The sequence below is a fragment of the Sitophilus oryzae genome, unplaced genomic scaffold (assembly GCF_002938485.1).
Source record: "Sitophilus oryzae breed Bouriz unplaced genomic scaffold, Soryzae_2.0 scaffold_41_pilon_pilon, whole genome shotgun sequence".
NCBI lineage: Eukaryota > Metazoa > Arthropoda > Insecta > Coleoptera > Curculionidae > Sitophilus > Sitophilus oryzae.
In genome coordinates this window covers 4,491,819-4,506,538 of record NW_022146996.1, presented here as the reverse complement: position 1 = coordinate 4,506,538, position 14,720 = coordinate 4,491,819, and the positions used below count along the sequence as shown (strand labels likewise).

At 31.5% G+C, this 14,720-nt stretch overlaps 1 protein-coding gene across 1 annotated transcript in view; it reads left to right on the top strand.

Moving 5' to 3' along the window:
• Window positions 1-4,591: 4,591 nt before the first annotated feature.
• LOC115885808 (protein yippee-like 2) overlaps window positions 4,592-14,720 on the top strand; it is a 417,160-nt gene continuing 407,031 nt past the window's right edge. The window contains exon 1 of the mRNA XM_030904833.1: window positions 4,592-4,802. The gene's annotated coding sequence lies outside the window, so the exon portion shown is untranslated. The remainder of the gene's footprint in view (window positions 4,803-14,720) is intronic.

Sequence of the window (14,720 nt, the reverse complement as noted above, 5' to 3'; positions counted from 1 at the left end):
ATAAAGAATACTTGCTTATTGTGGGTAAATTTTAGTAAACTGTTTAAATAATAATGTCCATACACTAATGTCGATTTTGAAAATAGTTACTAACTGTCACTAGAAAATTTCCATGGCGATACCAGCCATCTTGATTGCCATTTTATTTAAAAATCGCTTTTTATTCAAAATCTGAGATAGATAGATATAGGAAACCCTAATATAGTTTGAAAGAGCATTTCATTCTGCTTCGATTTATTTAAAAAAATACAGGGTGTTGCATTTCAAATAACAAAGTTTTTATGTAAAATAAATCCGTAAAATAGTCACTAATTTTTGGTACCCCTGTATAAATTTAAGAAAACAATAACATTTTTCAGTAAAGCTTATTTCTTTACCTTTAAACTCAGCACAAGAATTAATTCTGAAAAGTAATGTAAAGGGTGTTGATAATCAATTCTCTTGTAGCATGCATATTTAAATATCTTTAAATATCTCAAAAACCAATGATTTTAAGCATATTTAACCCTTATAATAATATGCCTTTTTTTGGGCCCAAGAATCCAAACATGAAATAAAATACCGGGTGTTCCATAAGAAGAAATATAACTTATATTATATCTATGGCATGAATCTTAGTTCTGAGACACCCTGTATATTTCAAAATAATTTTAAATTGTGCACATTGCCTCCCCACATATACCCATAAAATATTTTGTTTCTACATCTTTCCGTTTTCGTATAATCAACCGAGGCGAATGAGGTGCGCCACCCTGTATATGTGGTATACATACAGGGTGCTACAAATTCGGGGTACGAGCATTGGTATCTCGGAAACCATAACAGATACGAAGATGGTTAATTTGGGGCAAAGTTGCGCTTTGGGATGTTCACCAACATGCCATCTAAAAAGTTTTAGAGATTTCAAGAATTGCTGAGTTTTTGGAAAAAAAAACGTATTTTTTGAAAATTACTTTTTAGAAAATTGATTTTCTAAAAAGTAAAGACAGGAAAAAATAAATTTGATTTTCAAAAAAATCCGTTTCCCAAGAAACTCAGCAATCCTTGGAATTTTTAAAACTTTTTTGATGGCATGTCAGTAAACATCCCAAAACGGCAGCTTTACCCCAGTTTAAGCATGTTCGTATCTATTACGGTTACCGAGATTCCAATGCTCGTACCCCGACTTTGTAGCACCCTGTATACCTCCTGAAACATTAGGTTCTGATTGTATTAACGATTTCGTATAATTATTCATGAGTTACAAATTACAAAATTAAAAGTTTATTAATTAGAGATTTTTCCTACAACAAATGCTACAATTAATGAGATTCGAAACAATATAAATGTTCTGTCTAGCTGAAACGATTCAAAATTTGGTGTAGGAATCTCTATAACCTTTTCTTCAGTAACATTTAAAATACAACCTGTCATGCACCAATTGTTGTTTATCATGTATCTTAAAGATATTTTTGTTACTTTACCAAGAAAATATGTATCATTTACAGATATATTATGAACCCCGAGCCGCGCCTGCTTTTGACAATCGTTTATAGTTTATTATTTTTTTACAGTTTCCTACTAGAATAATATGTAATTATTTCGCATCTATGTTATGTATAAAACAGGAAATAGTAACTAATAATTTATATTTTAAAATTGCTATAGATGTAGGATTAACCGCAATGAATAGTTTGTACAATATTAGTTTATTTATACTCTCAAATAAACCTCATAGTATTATTTAATTTGAACATTTAAAGAACATTTTTCTTGTTCTATAGCATTAGCATTAAGAGCATTAAGTAAGAGAATTAATTAGAAGGAACTTAGAATAAAACTTTCAGACAAGATGGACATCATGGACAATTCAATGAATTTTTATTGAATTACCTATCTAGCCACAACTAAACAAATTAGAATTGAGCTATAATTTAAATATTGTGAATAATTTTTAAAAGATATCTGTGTTTTTAACTTTTTACATGTTATATTAATAATATATAATGATAAAGTTTGAGTGAGCAGCGGATAAAAATTTGTGTTTATAAAATTGTTCTTACTGGAACATGAACGTGATTATTAAATTAGAAATTTATAAACATATTATGTTCAAGTTTATTTAATCTTTTTATTTGATTATAATTTTATAGCTATGAATTATACTTGCGAGGTTTAGAAAATAAAGTAAATAAATAATAGTTTTTGTTTTACTGTATTTAGTGCGTTTAGGCTACATAGGTTTTATGCGGTTTTTTAGGTTACATTCTCCAATCATATCCATAGATAAAAGAAAATAATCTGCTATTAAGATAGATATGAAACTTAATAGTAAAATTTTGGGTTAAAGCGCCCTTCTGTGTTTTTAGTAGAGACTACGTCGTTTAACCCAGCGCCTTCGCCTTTTCTGCTGTAAATGTTTTCTATGTTTTTATATTTTGAATTCAAAGGATTTATTTTTAAAGTTACACTGATATATTAGTATATCAGAGTAACTTTAATAAAACATAAGAATATATATATTTTACAGTTTAATTTTTTATTTATTTTACAGAGTTTCATGTAAATGATCGTAAGTCGACTGGCTGTCTAATGAATAGACCGAGATTTATAGATTTTAAAGCGAACGAAAAAAAATCAAACAACGAATACATACCATATATTTTTGGTATAACAACCATACATACCTTATCGCCATTTGGAAACGCGTGCATTTTTGCTGTTTTGTTAGTTTCTTTGAAAGATGCAACACAACAAGAAAACACCATTTTTACAGTTAATAAAAGGTTAAATTCTGTTTTGATGCTCTTCCGCTGTAAACTCCCCTACCACTTTCCTCTTTACCCCGCTGTCCATAAACTATGGTAGTGGGGGCACTCACCGATAAAACGATGTAGGCACCTCGATTTTGTGAATTTATGAATGACTTGCTCTATCTATTTTTATTCTTAATCTAAGCTTTTTTCACTGAAAAGGTATTTTTTTATTTATCAGCAATCATTGTCAAGTTGACAATATACAGGGTATATTCGGATTAGCCTAAAAAAATTGTGGTGTGATTCCTCATGCGTTCTTAAAACAATTTTTATATAACCATTAGGTCTAAAATACTTCCTTTCTGATCTACAGGGTGTTAAAAATTTTAAAAAATCGATTTTTTTGCTTAACATAAATGGTACACCACTACTTTTTTAAAGAAAATATATTTTTTTATTGACTGGCCATCCTTTTTCAACAAAATTGATCTTTTGAAATTTTCTTGTTCATCAAACGGTTGTCGAGAAAAAAATAAATATACTTATTAAGAGCCCGCCTTAATCCGTTTTCTAACGATTTTTTATTTTTTAGATTAATTAGGAAACACCTTGTATATGCATATCACAGGCAACCAAATAAACTAGTAACCTCTAAAAATTATTTTTCCTACCACTAGCGACATACCGTGTTTTTAGTATATGTACTAAATTATTTTATCAAAATTTCACCATATAAGTTTTCAGGCAATGGTCATATCCTTTTCAAAAAGTTAAGCAAGTTGGACACTGAGCCCCCCATATACAGGGTGCTACAAATTTGAGGTACGAGCATTGGTATCTCGGTAACTGTAATAGATACGAACGTGGTTAAATTGGGGCAAAGTTGCGCTTTGGCATGTTCACCAAGATGCCATCAAAAAAGTTTTAAAAATTTCAGGATTGCTGAGTTATTTGGAAAAAACGGATTTTTTGGAAAATCAATTTTATTTTTTCCTGTCGTTACTATTTAGAAAATCAAAAACTAATTGCTTATTCCCATAGCCACTTTATTAGGGCTATCTGGATAGTATTTTGAAAGAAATGCTAAAAATTAATAGGTCGTTTGAGTAGATATGTACTATTATTTTCATAAAAGACAATAAAACTAAATTTATTGACAAAATGGTGAATGCGAATATGAAACATAACATAAAAAAAATAATTATGTTAATAATTACAACATTATACAACTACCTGATAAAACATAAGCTATATAGAATATATGAATACAATAGTGACTTAAATATGTTATTTAATATAATTGTTAATAAGCATAATTATATCTCTGATTTATATAATAAATACAAAATAATTTAAATATTAAAAAAATCCGCGCGAAAAAAGATGTATTTTTTAAAACATTAGAATAAATAATATAATGTTAATTAATCATAATAATTCATATATATGTAATTATTTAAGAGCAAATATAAATCATGGAATAATTTTTTTTTTCAAAATTTATTTTTCTTCTCCCTGATATAAAAATAAAGTTCTAATCAAGTTCTAAATAAAAGATCTTATAGTTTTTAGCTTAATTGCAACCTGATAAATTTCATATAATGCATATTGCAACTATGCAACTTCAAAATAATTCCTCATTGTTTTAGTTCAAAAATAACTGAACAAATAAGAAGGGAACTAAAGTTTATAAGCGAATTTACGCTAAATATAATTATTTTCTAATGCACATATGTATTTATGTTGACATATTTGTATTTCTTTTAAATATTGGAAAATGTGGAAAAGTCGGAAAGGAAAATTATCGACATAGTAGGCTCTGATACGTGCTGCCGCCACAGCAGGAACGGCAACTGGCCGAGTCGAGTCGCGATCTTCAATTCAGGATTTCTCAGTGTTTTTCGTGTTATTGTTCGATTAAATTGCATTGCGTTGTTCGTCAGGTGCATTTCGCGTTTCCGCGTTGTGAAAATCGCTTTTCGTCAACCCGTTCACGGTCGATCAGTGCAAAATTCAAGCCAGGAACGACGAGCAAGTCCATTTTCCAAGGACCGCATGATTTCCAAAGTAAGTGCATTCATTCCACTTCCTATATACTGCATATTTATTTCCTTTGTTACATATTATCGTGTCTGTCATTGCACTTTAAGCCAAACAGCTAATTTCTGGGTTCATTAACCCGTGCCATAATATATTTTCATCTCAAATCAATCCTAGTAACAGTGGTTTATGAAAAATCAAAACAAAAACATAAGGTCATATAATGCAATGCGTTCTTCGATTTTTTCCCTGTCGTATTGACAATTTGATTTCTGTTTTTAAACCGTTAAACACTTTTTATACAACACGATATGTGTTCTATTCGTACTAAAAAGGGTTTAGGAGTAAACTAAAACCGTTTTGGTAATACTAGCTGCTAATAAAATGTTGGAATCGATTTGTTTTGGCTCGACGGACCAAGCAGCCTTTGTTATTGAAGTCAGCTGTTGGGTCGCTCGCAATAAAAGCGTCTTTACGTGATCGTAATTGTGGTCTCTCTCTTTCTCTTGGCGTTTGTGCGTGTCGGAGAGAAAGATGGAGGGATGTCTATCGTGCAGCTTTAATTGGTCGTGTTTGAACTCATATACATATTATGTACCTGGCTAAGTTATCCCTGGTTAAACTTGAATGGAGATTGGTTTAAGTGTTTTACTGTTATTGATTTGATTTTGAGAATTGTCTAAGTAGAGTTAATTATTGTAAAATGTAGGTATGTTTTTTAACTCGTTTTAATTCACTATAATTTAATGGGGTTGCAGGAAGATATCTACCTACCATTACATAAGTTCTTATACAGGAAAACCCACTGTTCTAACACTAAAACTACATACACACGTCATGAAATAGGTGCCCCTTTTTTGTATCAGAGCTGCAACAAGTCTTAAGTCATTTCTAAAATTAATTAAATCAATTTATTTCAAGTCGTCATTTTTGTAAAGACCTAAATCAATATAACGTTATTGAAGTCGTTTATACATGATGGTATGATTTAAGTCTATATTTTTGACTTAAGTCATGATGATCATCATGCAAGTTAAGTCAGGAAAATGTCTTAAATCAATAACCAGAATTCAATTATTTAAGTACCATTTTAAAATGTTAGTATTAATTCTTTTGTATTACCAATTAGGGTGAATTTCTTACTAAAAGTATCATATCATAACATCTTTATGCAATGCAATTCATTTTTAGACGCATTTTTCTCGGAAGTAATAAAAAGTAAGTTAGTGACTTGGCAGCAATGGGACGATATAGTAGTAATTAGTGATGGGAAAAATCGATTAATTTCAATAATCGAGTACCAAGCGATTTTGGTACTCGAGTTTCAAGCGATTGCAATAACCGAGTGATCGCTCGAGCGAAATATCACTCGTATATTAATATACGGGTTTTCGCCCGTCGCTTGTTGTAAGTACTCGTTAACGCCAAGCACCAAGAAGCAAGTTACGTGCGCAGGGCACATATTCTTTCGGTGACGAATGGCAAGTAGCAAGCGACGAGCGATTCGCTTGATTTAGTTAGTTTTTTTCAAAGCATTGTCGATGTAGGTCGTAAAATTTTGTCCCTCAGATACGCAACGGATAAATATATACAGGGTGCTACAAATTCGAGATACGAGCATTGGTATCTCGGTAACCGTAATAGATACGAACATGGTTAAGTTGGGGCAAAGTTGCGCTCTGGGATGTTCACCAAGATGCCATCAAAAAAGTTATAAAAATTTCAAGGATTGCTGAGTTTTGGGGGAAAAAATGATTTTTTTGAAAATCAAATTTATTTTTTTCTGTCGTTACTTTTTAGAAAATCAAAAAACTAATTGCACATTCTAGCCACTTTATTAGAGCTATCTGATAGTATTTTTAGACTTTCAAATTAACTGATAATTTTTGAGATACAGAGGCGAACTTAATTTTTTTAAATACGGACCTGCATTTTTTATTTTATATTTTGAAAGAACTCATTTTTTTGAGTACAATGATATGCCACACTTAATATTTTTTTTTGTTTTGACATTTGAACACAATTTATTTAAACTAATTTCAAGTCCGGCTCTATTTTTTTTAAGATTCAATCTATTCATCGTTACAATATTGATAAGCTTTCAAACTTAACGATGACGTGGTGTAAAACATTGAATATGGAAAATCAAATGCAATAAAATAATATAAAATAATTAGTATAAATATAATATTATAATATAAACAATCAAATCATTTTCCCGGAAGTTGTATTGGAAATGGTAGAGCAATATAATGTCCAACGAGGTTCCTGGACCTATCGCCAAGGGGCTACATTATTTGACGTCATCTGTAAAAGTGAAATCGGAAGTATAAGAAAAAAGTTCAAAGAGCTATAACTATAATTGAGCGAAAAATAAATTTGTGCAATAAGGAGGGTGGTAAACCTTTCGAACATGTAGCACATTAGAAACTAGATTGTAGAAGTTGATTTATTTATAATAACTACGATTAATATTATGCATATTATTACATAGCACACTGAGATTTCAAATTCACAATAAAAAAAATTAATCTGTATCTCACAAATTGTCAGCTAATTTGAAAATCTAAAAATACTGCCAGATTGCCCTAATAAATTGGCTATGAGAATGTGCAATTAGTTTTTTGATTTTCTATAAACTAACGACAGGAAAAAATAAAATTGATTTTCAAAAAAAATCAGTTTTTTTTCAAAAAACTCAGCAATCCTTGGAATTTTAAAATCTTTTTTGATGGCATCTTGGTGAACACCCCAATACGCAACTTTGCCCCAATTTAACCATGTTTGTATCTATTACGGTTACCGAGATACCAATGCTCGTACCTCGAATTTGTAGCATCACCCTGTATACAGCGTCGTATAAATTTGCTAATACCTGCAATGTATGTAGAAAATTCGCTCGGCTTTTTATCGAGTATGTCACATTAAAATCGGATTTCAATTTATTTCATTCTAGGATAGCGTTCGCCGCTTGTAACTCGTGACTTGCATCGCTCGTTCATAATCGAGCGATGTCGGTTATTTCAATAATCGAGTAGGTACTCGAGCGAATTTTCGCTCAAGTTATCCTATCACTACATATTATTAATTTATTCTAGGTACAGATGAGAAATAAAATAAAAATAAACGATTTATTTTCAAAATAACTAATATAATCAACAATAAAAAAAGTAAACATAAAACATAATTATAAATATTAGTGATGAAACGGATAGTTGTTTGACCGGATACCGAATACCGGATACTCGGTGAGCCGAGAGGCCGGATGGCCGAATATCCGGCAATCGCGTTTGTTTCAGTGAAATCGCAGATTAAAATAATAGTAGATGTCGCGATCAACAGAAAAACCCAATTGCAATTGACTGACTACTATTTTAAAACAGTTCGAATTGATCACAGCCGGGACCCTTACAGCTGGTGGTCGAATAACGCAAACCACTAACCCCGTTTGACGAAATTTGCGAAAATATATCTTTCAGGTCCTTACAGTAGTGTTTTTAGTAAGAGGTTGTTTTCCGAAGCTAGTTTGGTTTACGAAAATAAGCAAAATCGCCTATTACTGACAAACGCTGAAAATTTAATTTTATGGATTTATAGACATATTTAGTTAAAAAGCACTGTCCTATTTGATCAGAATTGCCTATTAAAATTATTGGGAAGCACATAAGAATTCTCCTGCAGGCATGTCAAGCGTCTAATCATGGCCTAGTTGCTACGGGGTAATTGACTATCTATCGACACAAAGCATGGATAATATGGATAAGTCTCTGGCAAGGAGTTTTTAAAGCGACACCTCTCAAGGCGGAACTATACGGTTGAGTTTGGTTGATTCAACCATATTGAATGGTGTATTTTGCGACTCAGCGAAATTGTTCAACAGTACTGAACGTTGAATGCAGTTGGCAGAATATCCACTGTCGGGCTTGTTGTTGTCTTATTTGTGAGCGTTTAAGTAACCAAATAAAATAAGTAATAAATCAAACCAATGCACAGTGGTTCCCAGATAGGTCATTACTTAGAAATATTAATTTCAAAATGTTTGTATGAAACTGTTGCTAATACTTTTCTTATATTCCCCTGTAAACGATACATAATAAATAAAAAAATCACGTAAGCCTAGTGTAGCGCTTTTTTTTATTAGAAATGTCACATTTTTGCTACTGGTATCAAGCTGACATAAACAGTTTTCAGATAACGCCAATTAATTACTTATTTTATTAAAATTGATAAAAACTGTTGCCTTTTCTGTAATGGACGTTCGAAAAGAAGGTAAAAAGAACTGTTTTTTTCTTTTTTGCGCTTAATTAAACCTAAGTAATGTTAGTTTATGGCAATTTATTTGAAGGCAACAAAAATAGTATTTTTACATTTTTGCTTGTCACCTCTTTAAGACTTTTAACTACTTTCCCTTTCAAATCCTCTTAAACGGCATGATAATACTTGTTGCTTAAAATATATTGCATATAAATTAATTGCCACTGGATGCCGCGAATTGCTACCGGATCTTATATCGGGTGGTTAAAGATTGACTTTTTGTCTTAAAATAAAAGTAACTTATTTTTTCCTCTTCGTGTCAACTTATTTCGTGGACACACTGTATATCAGTTGACAATAAAATTGTATTTATAAAATGAATCAACTGTCTCTTTTATTTTTTCAACATTTAAAATAAATTTAACCTCTTCAATATGAAAAAACACGTACATATGTGCATACATAATCTGTATATACCTTTCCGAATAGTTAGAACTTAAAATGCAAATCACACGAATTGGGCCCAATTTTTTTTATAAATATTATTAAGTTTTTTTATATACATTTATAGCTAATTAAGCGGAACCAATGTGCAATGAATACCTACAATTTACACATGTGCCATACATTGAAGTTGTCATGAAAATTTAGTTATAATGATTGCTTGTAGTAATTTTACTATTTTTTCCATAGCAACTGTTAAAATTGCCTTATTTATTTATTTATTTATTTCATAAACGCCAGAGGCATTCAACAAAAGATACAATTTGAATAGATAATAGATAATACAAAAATTATACAAAATACAGAAATAATAGATTCCATAAACTAACAAAATAATAATGAGAAAAAAATAACAAAGGCCAAGCCTAGTCTACAATTCATTCTTGAAAACAATTACATTTCTAGCACGGTTTTTAAATATACTTAAGGAATTACTAAAATAATCCAAGTCGTACCCATTCACACTTCCGGAAATTCTATTTGCAGGGCAATTTTGTGCATAAAAAGTTGAATATGTTCTTAAGTGCAGCAACGATTGTGACCTCAGATGTCTTGGAGCAATGTGAAAGTCGAAATTTGCCAAACAATCTGGTGAATCGATACGATTCGATATTAGTTTGTAGAAAACATACAGCCAGATAATCCCATCTAAGCTCCAACTTTTGGAAGTTTAGATACTCTGAAGTCTCAATCATATTCAACAGAATGTTATTCTTACTAAGGAAGAAATTCATATATTTTAAAAACTTTTTCTCAATTTGGAAAAATCTACTTTTATGTGTTTCATAATGTGGCATCCAGATTATGGAAGAGTACTCTAGTGATGATCTTACTAGGCTGTTATATAATGTTATTACTGAGGACGGGTCTAAAAAATCTTTGGTATTTCTAAAAATAAACCCCAAATTCCTGTTTGCCTTCGAGTTTTTATGTCCCGGTAAATCTTTAAGTCGTCTGCAAATAATAAGTATCGACTAGTAAAATTATTTCCTATATCGTTTATAAAGATACTAAATAAAATTGGTGCAAGATGGGAACCTTGCGGCACTCCAGAGAAAACTGCATAATGATTGGACAAACTCCCTTTACTTTCACTTGCTGGGTTCTGCCTGTAATGTACGATTTAAAAAATCACATAAGGGACTACGAATACCATAGGCATGTAATTTTACTATTAGAATTTCGTGATCCACTAAATCAAAGGCTTTACAAAAAATCAGTGTATATTGAATGGACTTCGGTTTTATCGTTCATAGATTGCAGAACAAAATTTACGTATGGAAACATGTTCGAAGCCGTAGATCTGCCTCCAAAGAAACCATGCTGATTAGTTACAATAATATTTTTAAAACAATTAGTTAATGTTGGAATTAACATTTTTTCAAGTAATTTTGGAATGGCAGACTGAATGCATATTGGACGATAGTTACTGATGGATGATTTGTTGCCGGATTTGAAAACTGGAGTGACAAAGGAATGTTTCCAGTCAATTGGAAATGCCCCAGTAGACACACAGCGATTAAAAATAAAACATAGAGGTTCACAAAGGCTTACTGCACATTCTCTTAAAAACAGATTGGGAAGACCATCAGGTCCAGGTCCTTTGTTGATTTTTAAACTTAACATAGTACTGAGCAGATCATCATATTTAATTTCAATATTAGATAGGTTAACATCGATTTCAGAGGTAAATGTATTTTGCATATTTGAATTTTGACTTGACTTATAGACATTTCCAAAGTAATCCGCAAACAGATTGCTAATTTCCAACTTATCATATGCAACTTTATCGTCCCAGGTCATTTTGTAAGGTAGCTCCTGACAATAGTTGTTTTTATTTTTAATGAAATTCCAGAATTGCGATGAGTCAGACTTAATACTCTGTTCAGCTCCTTTTACGAAATTGTTATAACAAGTCTTACTTTTAAATTTACAAATTTCGCGCAAAGATGAGAATTCATAGTAATAATGTTCATCTAATGTTTCCTTATATAGCTTATGCATGGTCTTTTTCTTTTTGATGGTATTAATTAAGTCTTTATTAAACCATGATGGAAAGGTACTTTTTTTTAAACAGTATTTAGGGATACACTTCTCAATTACATCATATACAATTTCGTAGAAAACCGACATAATTTCGTCAATATTTTTTAAATTATAAATCACTGTCCAATTTATATCTAATAACATATTATTCAATTGTCCATAATTCGCTTTTTTAAAATTATAGAAATATTGTTCTTTATCAGGACACACTCTTGATGTTGTTTCTATAGTTAGTCCTATTGCCGGGTGATAAAAATCTTCATTTACGAGGGGAGTACATTTATTAACTGTTGTTTGAATGTTAGTTAGACAGAGATCAAGTATGACACCAAAAGTGTTTCTAATATAATTTAATTGAAATAATCCTAAAATTGACAACTCATCACAAAAGGCAATTTCTTTTAAGAAGTGGCATTTTTTGCACATTCGTCAAGAGGATCCCACTGTAAATTCGGTAGATTATAATCTCCGAAGATACAAGTTTTACAGTTAGTATATTTACTCATAATATGACTGACGTCTGACATATGATTTGTGTAACTTTCTAAAGGAGAGTTTGGTGGTATATAAGTACAACCAACTATGTATTGACAACGGTTATATGTAAAATGAATAAAAACTTGTTCAACATTATTGTTTGTGGAAGATGTTTCCACAGCATTAAAAGTGTTCTTACATGCTATTAGGACTCCCCCTCCGCGATTTTTAGAGCTTGTAGTGCTGCTCCTATCTTTCCTGAATACGGAATATGAAGAGTCCACCAATTCACCATCGTTAAAATTTTCGTTCAAACCACTTTCACTCACACAAATAATATCATAATCCGAAATTGCAACTGATAACAAAAAGTCCCTGCACTTGGTGCGAAGGCCGCGAACGTTTTGATAACAAACTGAAATTGATTCTTTATTGCCACCTCCGCCATTCAAAAATTTGTCTTCTCAACTATCCTAGGACTGCCATTCACATATTTGATTGTTTTGGTTGAACATCCTTCTTCTTGCAATTTTCTTAAATCCTCTCTCACCTTTCTCAAATGTTCCTGCTGCATCCTCGTCAAATCAGACTTGAAACTTGGACCAGAATAATTTTCTAATAATGGTTTGCTACGAACAAGTCTCAGTGCATCCATGGAAGAGTTCATTATAACTTTTACTGGTCTTATCTTTTCTTTATTGAATCTTCCTAAGCGAAAAGTTTTGATACCATATGTATTAAGCTCTACGTGTTGAGATATAGCTGTAATAATTCTATCACGATCTTCTCGGTCTTTATCCTCTTTACTTGCTTTGTTAGACTCGGGTAATTTAAAGGCTATTACGTTGTGTTCTCTTCGCTGTCTCTCATGTAGTTCCTGGATTATTTCTTCGGTGAGTGGTGGGTTCTCAAGGTACTGCTTGTTCAATTCAGAAATTTTATCATTAAGTGATTTATTTTCTGCTCTAAGTTGGCTATTCTCATTTTTTATCAACTCTAAGCTATTCACTATAACCTCAAGTTTCCTCTCCATCTCGTTTTTAAAGGGCAAAAAGTATTTTTGAAAGAGCAATTCCATTCGATTTACTTCCGGATCCTTGATTTCCGTTCCATTTGCATTGACTTCCTGTTCATCTAGTATAATACTGACATCATTTTTAAGGCAAATAGAACAGACCCACTTATGGTTCCGTTTTTTTGTACTGCTTGCTAATTTTGAAAATTCTTCAGAAGATAAATCGGTACACTTCCTGTGGGTCCACTTTTGACAGTGACTGCATTTAATTGCTGGCGAATTCGTTCTGATAATTTCCTCACAAACATTACATCGATCAACTGGAGCCATAGATACCTTATATCTCTTAATAGAAGATTATTTTCTTTTATCTATGCTTATATCTATCAAAAATAGTTGATAAAATAGTACTTTAACCGCAAGGGTAGATTAAATAATACTTTAACAGCGAGGATAGGTTAAAATCTTTAATCTGCAATCTTGTTTTAAAAATATTCAAATTCAGTGACGTAGCGTGAGTTAGGGGCGCCCGGGGCGGAGAGCTTCTAAGAGGAAGGTTTGCCGCCCCTACAGAATCTGTCCGCCGCCTTTATAACAATTTTTTTCGCCCCGCAGGTATATGAGCTTGCTATATCTACAAAGTTTAGATGTTACTATACTACTACGGAAATTTAAACGGTATAGCTTATCCTTAATCTTGAAATATCAATGTTTTCATTGACTAGTATTTTAGTGTACTTTTTAGCATTGAATAGTACGACCATAAACTGGACGGTTGCATTTTCTTTGATTTTTCAGAAAAATATGCTAAAAGTATGTTTTCACTTGATCTTTCTTCTCGCACGTTTTTTAATTGCTTCCATTTTTGAAAATCTTTGTATTCCTTTTCATATTTTCATAAGTTATTCGGGATTTAAATGGAAGTAGTTTGGATATGGCATTTGTCAGTGATATCATGTCTGAATATCTGTTGGTAATTTACTTATTTCGTTTTGAGCCATTTCTGGCTCCAATTCAATCAGCAATCGACTCGAAAGAGAATTAGAAAATATTGACATGATATTGACATAATATTGACTCAAAACTGACAACTAAAGAGACAGCTTTATTTATTTGTCAAATTACATAGAAACCAACGCCAACCCAGCACAATATTGTTTCTACTCGTAATAAATTCCTTGAAATAATAATTTCTGAATATTTTTTAAAACGTAACTCGCTATGGAAAAAAATATTGTTTTATACACGATAAAATTGCATTATCGTCTCCCGAAATTAATTCACTTGCGATTTCATCGCTCGTGAATTAATCTTTTCGGTCAACGATAAAATACCATTTTATCGTCTTGTATAAAAAATAACTATTACATTTTACTAAATTATTCAAAACGTATTATATTATAAAAGTGTTTGGTTTGGTTTGGTTTGGACAACGATATATATAAATGAAAATACATTCTTCATCATACTTACCAGGTACTAATAAGACTACTGATGACATGTAGAATGTAGAATGAATGGTAGGGGGTTATTCACCGCGAACTTACAGATCTACTGTGTTTTGCTTTCTTGAGTTTAGTTGTCCAACTCCGATATCAGTCGTACCAAAACTTCATGGCACGAATGGTAGTCGTCTCGGCGCACACAGT